The sequence below is a fragment of the Melospiza melodia genome, chromosome 4 (assembly GCF_035770615.1).
Source record: "Melospiza melodia melodia isolate bMelMel2 chromosome 4, bMelMel2.pri, whole genome shotgun sequence".
Taxonomy (NCBI): Eukaryota; Metazoa; Chordata; class Aves; order Passeriformes; family Passerellidae; genus Melospiza; species Melospiza melodia.
In genome coordinates, this window is record NC_086197.1 from 54324493 (window position 1) to 54334103 (window position 9611).

The window sequence follows — 9611 nt, forward strand, 5'->3', positions numbered from 1 at the left end:
AGATGCTGCTCAAATTTGCTGCCTGCAGCCATGCATCAGCCAGGATCCAGCAGGCTGACAGAAGCACCTCAGGCACAGGGGGGTGCAGAGCCCCCCTCACTCACTGCCTTCCTCAGGAGGGATTCCTTCCCTGAGGTGGGCACGGCAGCGAGGGTGGGCGAAGCAGGGGCAGCTCATCCTCCAGACCCCAGGCATGCACTGCCCTCTTCTCCAGCCATGGTTTCCCAGGTCAGGTGCAATTGCACAGGTGGTTCTTGGGAGACCCACGGGGATGGCGCCATCCTTGGCTCCCCCCAGGCTGTGACACTGCTGGTGTCACATCAGATGCTGCAGAAACAGCCCAGCAGGAAGGAAAGCAATAATTCTCAGAGCGGTTTGGCCCTCGGCCAACAGTGTGTAAGCACAGCAGGGAAACCCAGCTCTGGGGCACCTGTGAGATGGGGCAGCCTGTGGCAAGTTTTCCCAAATTAATTTGGGAGTGGGAGTTAGCAAAAGGCAGGAGCAGCCTGTCAGACCAGTCCTTGGAGGTGTGACAGTGCCGGTAACAGCTGTACCTGCCCGGGCAGGCCCGCAGGCTGCGGGTGGGATGCAGACCCCGTGCAGCCATCTGAAATTCTGGCTGATGGTCCAAACACGCTGTGGTCTGCTTACAGGGAGTGCCCACAACTTGTATTACTGCTTCCTCCACCCTGTGGTAAGCAGGGACAGAGAAGTTTTGGCCCTGGCATGGGAGAAGAGCCAAGGGAAGAAGTCAGTAACTCTGCTGAGCATTCTCGTTTCCCTCGCAGGGCAGGAGGGCTCCCAACACAGATGGAAAAGGTGCTGGTTCTGAGGGGTGAGTCCTCCAAATGCAGGACCCACTTTGGAGGTTCCTTCTAGCCCCTCTCCTGCCCAAACAGAACTGCTGCAGTTGGTGAGAACAAATGGCTGTCAGGGCAGGAAGCAGCAGGAAATGGGAATTCACTGCATGAGGTTTGACGAGTCCACATAGGACAGGACCAACTCATTTTTGGCCACCAGCCTCTTCCTGGCCCCCCATGGCTCAGGATGTATAAAACACCTCAAGGGTTACTGCAGCCTGTCAGAAATGACCCTCAAAAAATCGGGCAGCTAGGAAAAGGGGATTTTTGTTTCCCATTACCAGCAGGGCCTGAGCCCAGCTGCAGTCAGAGAAGAGGTTTGTTGGTTGAAGCTGGAAATAAAGGTGAGCTAAACCCAATCCAGGTTTTGTTTAACTGCATTATATTCCTGTCTTTAGGGCTCTGCTGACATTATATGTTGTTTTCCAGACTAGCGCCAGACATTTTCTGTGGACACATTCCCAACAGTTTTCCAGATGAAGAGCTGTGATAAAAACCTGACCTATTATGTAGTAGGGCACTTCCTCTTCACCCTCACATATTCCAGGAATGGGATTTATTTGGGATATTTGCAGCTGTGAAGGAATGGCACCTTGGTAAAGCATCTCATGAATCACAAAAGGAACCCTCCACAATTAAAATGCAGCTAAAGAAAACACATGAAACCCGAGATATAGAACAAATCCCAGCTTGAATCATCTGGTTCCAAGACCTGCGAGGAGCCCATTGAGCTTAGCTAATATCTATTCACAACATGCAAGGAGCAAAGACAAACAGGGGTGGCCTGGAGCTAAAGTTACCCGGGCGCTGATGCAGAGAGGACACCAGCCCCCTGCCCTGCCCTGACAGCGGCCAGGACACCCACCCTGCTCCCTCTGTATGTGCCTCTCTGCTGCCGGCACCATGCTGTCCTCACACCTCAGAGCCCTTCTCCAGGCAGGGCAGGAACACCACAAATGGGAGCACACAGCCCTCTGCAAACTCAGGAGCTTTTTGGTGATGAGACCTCAGGCTTGGAAACGGCTTCGGTGCACTCCAGGCCCTGTGGCAGCCTGGCAGTGCCAGTGTGGGATGCACCCAGAGGGCAAGAGTGAAGCGCCTTCTGTCCTCCTGACCCCCAGCTCATGTCTGGTGACATGACAGCCCCTGGCCAGGTATTTCTCCCCCAGGAGCCTGTCTGAGGGGCACATGCAGCAGCCTCCTTCGCGTTCCTCCGTGGAGGTGCCCCAAACACAGCAGTCAATTGTGACACCACATCCAGGAGGCGAGACAAAGGCAGCCCTGTGTAGGAGCATGCAAACCTACCCAAGCCCCCATGGCAGCCCTAAGTGACCCACAGGGATCAGCTGGCAGCTGACCCTGACATGAAGCCACTGCTCCCTCCCTCTCTCTGGCCAGGACAGCGCTGGTGCTCCCAACCAGCCCACGTGAAGCTCTGCCTGCACTGGCACAGGCAGCAGGAGCTGGGCAAGCAAGGGCTGGCCATGAAACACCTGTGGTTAACCCGAGCCACTTTGGCAAAGCAGGTCACTGGCTGACCCAGCAATTTTGAAAGTGCCCAGGAGGAGGCCAGGCCTGCTCCTGAGGAGGCTGATGGTGACAGCAAGTCGGGCTCAGTTACCTTTTAACCCTGCTCAGCTGCAGGCAGCTCAGATGCAATCAGATCTTTCAGTGTCATTTCCTTTCCAGGTCTCATTCTGCTTTCTGAATTTTGTGTTTCTGGGCAGTTGGGAATCTGCCCTGGCTTGGGAGATGAGCAAGTTTCCATTGAGGGCCCGGTGGGGTCACGAGCCCCCGTGCCGGCAGGGACTGTGGGTCTGAGAGCCTGCCAGGCCAGGCAGAGTGTGCAGCTCGTGGCAGCACAGCCACACTAGCCCTGCTAATAAACCATCACCCTGAGCAGGGTTTAATGGCTCAGGCAGGTTAATGAGCCTGGGAGAGCTGGTCTGGTTCACGCCTCACACGTGTGGCTCACTCAGTGCAGCCAGGAGGGCACCACCATTAAACCAATGCAGCCACAATTTGCCAGCTAAGAGACTGCAGGGTCAGAGTAGTCCTGCTGAAGGTGGCTCCGTTGGCTCTCCTGCCTGTGCCTGTCACCCCTTCTAAGACAGTTTAAGTGGTTTTCTCTTGGATGCTTTGATAAACCTCTGTAACTCACAAGTAATTCAGAAAAGAGCAATAAAATGAGATGTAGATAGGACAGGCACACAAGGGGGGAGCAAATGGCACACATGTTGTAGTTGTCAGCTCCAGACACAGACAACAGTCCCCTCCTTGGGGGTCCCCTTTGAAGGGAAAGGCAGCTATTGGATTTCCAGGATGTCACTGCTCTGTGTCCCCCTCCTCGCCAAGGGTGGAGGAGCTGTGGGTGGATACAACTGGGGTGCAAGCAGGGGTGAGGCAAGCAGCCTGCCAGCACAGTGTGGGCAGGCTGAGGTCTCCCTCGTGTCCTGAGGGGCTGCCCTGGCTCCTCACTACATGTGAGGGATGTCTTAGGGGCCTTAAGGGATGTCTTATGGGCGCTGTAAGCACCTCCTGGTACCTGCGTCCATGTCCCCTCTGCCCCTGGAGAAGGAGCAGTACCTTTGGGACAGCCCCACCCAACACTGATAACTCCTCTCCACAATGTTATCAAAGGCCTTATCAATGCATGCAGCTGGCGCCTGGTTGCAATAAAATTGGTTTCAAGCCTGTTTTCTTTAGTTACCCATCTGGACACGCTTGCATCAGCCTCGTGGGCTGGGAAAATCAATCCCCCATTCAGTCAGCAGCAGTTTAACTCATCTGGCTGCAGGTCCCACGGTGCCTTTGCCTGTGCTGGAGGCTGGATGGGGGAAGGTGAGGGGAGCTGCTGTGCTCCCAGGGGAGGTCGGCTGCAGTGTGAGCCAGCCTCACCTGGCACGGGGCTGTGCTTATCACGGGCTGCAGGACTTCTGGCCCTACCCCCACTCCTTCCCAAAGCCACTTGCCATGTCTCTGCATGTCTGCGTGCCTTAAAGTCCAGCCTGTGACTTTCTGATAGATATGATCACAACAAGATGCTGGAAAAGATGCCAAATCAAAAGATGCTCAGAACAACATCAAGGCCTAAGAGGGGAGGGCAGGAAAAGCAGAAGGGATGGCTGGACTGGGGCCTTGCCTGAGCCCTTCAAGGCAAAGATGTGCTGTCAGGGAGGCTGTGGTGGAAACCACACCATGGGAAATGTTTCAAAGCTAGCTCCAGAAAACATTGTGCCAGGAGCAATTCTGCAAGTGTATGGAGATGGCTATGGTTTAATGTGCTTCTCCTGTCTCTGATTTATGGGAGGAAGAGTCACAATTCAGAGGTGTTGGGGCCATCCCCAAGAAACAGGCAGCCAGAGAAAATCCACAGGTTGAGGTGAGCCTCTCTGGTCCTGGCCAAGTCCCACAGAAAAGGCCCAGCAAGCATCCCTGCCTGGGTGCCCCAGGCCAAATCTCTCCCGCTGCTGGTGAACACCTTAGGCCCCCACAGCATGCACAGAAGAGTTAACTGCTGCTTCACCATGCTGCTTCACAGGGAGCTTCCTGTGGTTTCCCCCACTGTTTTCCATCCATGCCTTCATGACTGTCTCACTCATGTGCAGCCCAGGCAGCTCTTGGCATCCCTGTGGCTGCAAGCTGAGCACAGCTGCTGGCTCAGCCAGGGGCTGTGCAGCCAAAAGCCGAGCTGCAGGGACAGCCCAGAGCTCTGCTGTGGCTCAGCCTTCACACCATGGAGAGGATGTGGGCTCTGGGATGTGGCCATGTCCAGTCTGACAGCACCTTTCCCCCTTCTCCCAAGTTTCCTCCCTCAGCCCCAGAAGGTACTGACTGCATTAATCACCGAGATCAGACCAGGCTCTGGGTCAGAGGCAATGCCACTACTTGTGTCACTGGGGCTTTTCCACCTTTGTGAGCATTGGATATGGGCAGCATCAGACACACTGGGGAGCACCCCAGAAGCTGATGGAGGTGAAGATTCTTCTGGAATGAACGCAAAGTCAAACTCGTCTAGATTACAGGCACCAGACCAAAGACACCCCAGCATGCCATTTTCCTTCCTGCCCATGCTGGTGAAGTGACACTGACACACATCTCAGTACGCCCAAGGACAGTGCTGCACTGGGTGGGCCTTTGAAAGAAAGCATTTCTTGACAAATTCTGCCTTGGCTGTGGCTGCTGCCTGGGACAAAGCTGGGAGGGAACATGCCTAGAGATACCACGACTGGTGAGTAACTTGACATGCAGGTGCTGGAATTCAGGTCTGCAAGAGGCCCTGCAGTGAGGATTAAGGACAGCAAGGCTGGAGAGAGCATGTGATGGTCTTGTCTTCCCCCTCAGCACCTCCATGGGACCAGGACTTCCTTTTCTGATTGCACAGCTCCATTTTAGAGGATTTGGAAACTGTACCCAAGTGGCAAATGAGAAAACTCCCTTTGCCTCTGCCCTCCCCATGGTACTTTTCAGTTCTCCTCTGGGAGCTACCAGCAGGCCAGGCCTGCAGCAAGGGGGGATGAGAGGAGCACGTGAGATGGGGAGGCTGCAGGCCCAGGGAAGCACCGAGGTGGGTCAGTTTAACCTGAGCCTGGTTTGGTGGGGAGGAACACAGTGAGTGCCTGCAAAATTGCAAACCAGGGGCTAGAGGGGGTGACAGGTGATAGCTGAGGGTGCTGGGCATGGAGAGAGAAGTGCAGTTCACTTTTCTCCAGTTTTTTTTTTCTTTTTTGGTTTTTCCTCTCATGTTGTGATAATTATGTTTGTAAAAGCAAATTAACACTCAAGTGTGAAGAGCAAAACTCAGCCTTGGGAAGGAGGGAAGGAGCAAACTGCCTCCCTCCAAGAGGGCATCTGCCTCTCCTTGACTGCAGTGACAGCCCCATGTATCCCCAAGGCTCCCAGACATTCCTTTGGGGTACACATGGCTTCCAACGTGTTCCCAGAATCCTTCCAGCCCCTGCTGTTGCATCATTCATGGAGATATGTTCCTTTTGACTTCGCCTTCACCTTTGCTTCATCCAGTTCTGCACACTGGGGAAAAAAAAAAAATCCTCAGGCTTATCTGGTTTCCAGAGCCAAACAGTGCTTACCTGCTGGTTCCCGTGTCCATCACTGGGAGAGCTGGCTGGTACTGACCCCCTGCACTCCACAAGGTGCAGGCTAACCCAAGCTCAAGCAGAGAAAAGAGCTTGAGAAATGAAGGCAGACAATATTCTCCTTTTCTGTTTGCTGCTGCTCCTGAGGGGAAGACACCAGAAAACACCCAGCCAGGCAGCATTTCTTCCACAAGAAGGGTTTGCTGTCATACTCAGAGCAGGTGATTCAGAACAGGAGCATGCAGTGACATCAGGATTCTCAGTGCCCTGAGCTGCTTATATTCGATTGCTGTTGGAAACCTCCTCTGCCTTGCTGCAGAGATGCCTCTGAAGCCACTTCTTCTGTTTTTTACGGTGGAGATTTTTATCAAACTTATGTTGAAACACATTCAGTGGCTGCAAATCGAGTTTTTGCTTCACCTTTCCAACAAGCCACCACTGACTTGGTATTACTCACACTTCTGTGGTTCTTAGAGGCAGTGGTGGCAGCTCTCACACATCAAGTGGTCTGAAACTCTACCACAAAATACAGCTCCATGCTAAAGAGCTTGCAGGCTGGAGAGGCATTAGCAGGTACATGTGGTGTGAACTGGGCCTGTCAGGATGCCAGTGGCAGCAAACACTCTTTGTCTCCATGCCACTGCCCTCCTTTGCCCTCCCAGCTGCAGAAAAACTGGATTTTTCATGCTGCTCTGTAGTAGGAGATGAGGATGAAATGCAATCTCTCTGCCTTTAAGATTGCAAACTGAAAAACAGCCAAATGCTATTTGCATTTCAGCAAATAATCCAAGGAGCAGGGCTGCCAGAAACCCCTAAATGAGAGCAAACAGTCCTTATCTGGCAAAGTTTTATGTTACCTAACAGCAGTGCAAGTTTAAGGGCATTTGTTTGTTTCTGTTGCACACAAGGCATCTTTCCTGGGCGGATCCTGCTATTAGGGTTAGTCCCTGACTATTTGTACCAGCACTTGTTCAACTTCCCTCTTGCTCAACGACAGCCTGATTGCAGGAAATGGTGGTTGCCAGTGACTGTAATTTTCTTCGGATACAAGGCCTCAGAGCACTCAAGGAGGAGATAAATATCATTGTCTCAGGCCGTTTGCATCGTGACTGATAGAAATGTCACTTTGTTGTTCCCTCCCTGCCACCAGCAGCGCAAAGTGAACAAGGGCATCGGATTTCAAGACTGGTTGGCTCAAAGGAGAACTTTGTTTGCAGAGTCTAGCCCCAAAGGGCATTAAAAGGACTCTAATTCCAAAGGGGAGGGGGGGAAAGACATGACCTTTTGGGGCTCTTCTGGAGAAAGGGCGACAGTGAAAGTTTGGCTCTGCCACCATTAACTCTGCTCTGTAACCCAGTGCGAAGGAGTTAACCAAATGTCAGTGACTTGAACTCAGAGAGACCAAGAATCACTTACCAGCATTAACCACGGGGTGAAGAGAAGTTGCCTAATAGCAACTGAGCACATGCTGAGCAACTGAGCACAGGGTGCAAACCAGGTTCACCCAGAAGTGATGAAGAAGGGCCTTTCCATCCCTGCCTCTGGCTGGCAGGTTGGAGCTACCAGCTCCGCCGGGTTTGTAACACCCAGCACATGCCTGACACCCCGCCTGCAGGGTCTTGCCCACACCAGCCACTTTTGGGACTGCCCAAGAGGAAGAAAATAGGGCATGTCACACATCATGGCCACCAAAATATGAGAAACCCATATAGAACAATATGTTGCTTCAAAGCCTTGTACCTGGCAAGGCAGAAGCATGGAATGAGGAGGTGCAAATCGTCACAGGAGTGAGAGCACCACCTTGGCTTCAGCTGCACACACAAAAGTGTCTCAGTTAGTAAACAGGCTCAGCTGTGGCTGGCTGCTGTTTTATCTTGCTGCTTCCATCAGAATTCATTTGCATGCAGCCGTTTGGATTTTTAGACCATTTAAGGTTAACTCATTGCAATATGTTAATCGGCTGTTCTCCCCGGAGGAGCAGCCGCCGGGGCTTAGGGAGCGTGGAGAGCAGGAGCTGCTGTGCCAGCGGCAGGGTGATCATCTCTGCTGCATTCGTGCCTGGGGCTGCTGCACGCCCAGGACATGCAGGGTGATCATCTCTGCTGCATTCGTGCCTGGGGCTGCTGCACGCCCAGGACATGCAGGGTGATCATCTCTGCTGCATTCGTGCCTGGGACTGCTGCATGCCCAGGACATCCCTGCAGTGTGCTCAGCTACTTCCTGGCCTTACCAGCCCCACACATCGACCTGAGCTCAATCCCTCTCTCTTGCCCCGGAGAGCATCACAAGCCACGCCAAAGGGGTGTTTGGATGCCGTGCAGCCCACAGGCACACATGAGCATTCCCTTCCTCCCTCCCCTCTTTTGGCTCATCATGGAGCTCATCTGAATTGTTTTGCTATAAAATCCCTTCCTTGCTGCTGGTGCTGGGTTGGGTTGAAATTGGCCAGTGGATTCAAACCGTATGGTGGGCGGCTGATAGACAGGCAGATAGACAACATGATTGTGAGAGCTTCATTTCTGTAAGGAATTGGGCTAAAAATGACTCCTTATCCCAAGGGAGCTTGTCCAGCATGTCTCAAACCAAAGTACACAAAACAGGGAGAAAACACTCCACAAACAGCAACAGTTACAGCGCTAATTCAAGATTAGCACAGTCAGTTTTCTACCCTACCACAACCTCTTTGTTTGGCCTCCAGCAAATCACATAACTTTTCTAATCCTCTGTTTCTTTTATGTAAAACAGCACCAAAGGTTTGGGGTTTTACCTTTAGGAGAAGGGATGATGACTGAGTAAATTAGAAATCATGAGGTGCTTGGATACTACATCTAAGACTACAGCCTCACCCTGGTGCCATCAAAGCAGATAATACCATTAGTAAAAACATATAAAACCCCCAACTTCTGTGTCTGAACCCGCAAACCCAGAACCACATGGCTTTGGAAACCAGGTCCCCCTTTAGAGGAGGTACAGATGCAGTTGCACTGGTGTGGAGGAGATGGTGTGGAGGAGATACCAGCATGCTGCTGCATCTGGCAATGTACTAGCACATGCTGAAACAACAGCCCTCTGCATCTTTCTGCTCTGATGCTCAATCCCTCTCTGAGCTCAGGAAAAAAAGAGCAAAATCTTGTCTTTCCTCACACAAAGATTCAGAGGCAAAGCTAAAATCCCACATTTCCTTCACATTGTTGAGCGGTGTAGCAGAGGGGCAGACACCTCAGGGAGGCTGCAGGAGCCTGTCTCTCCTAGTTAGGAGTGCTGAGCGTGGCAAACACTGTCACAAGACCGAGGAGCTGTGGTATTGCAGGTGCCTCTCTGTGCACAGGATGTTATTCTACCTCTAGGTTTGTGGTCTGAAGCTCTTGAACATTTGCAATCTCTGGGTGAGCCCGTAAGCCTTCCGTTTTATCACATTAACATGGAAAAGTGTTAGCTGTCTTCACATCACCCCAGGGGTAATATTTGCAGCAAAGGGATAATGTTTTATGAGGAAAGGAGGTCTGAAATAGTGATGTTTTCTTCCCTTTAGTGCCAACCATCCCTTCTTGATGGGTGTTCACTGGCTGGGGGAAATGAATTGGTGATGGCTGCCCATCCCTAATAGGATTTATACTCCCAGAGCTGAAATCACCCACACATGCAAGGCTAATGC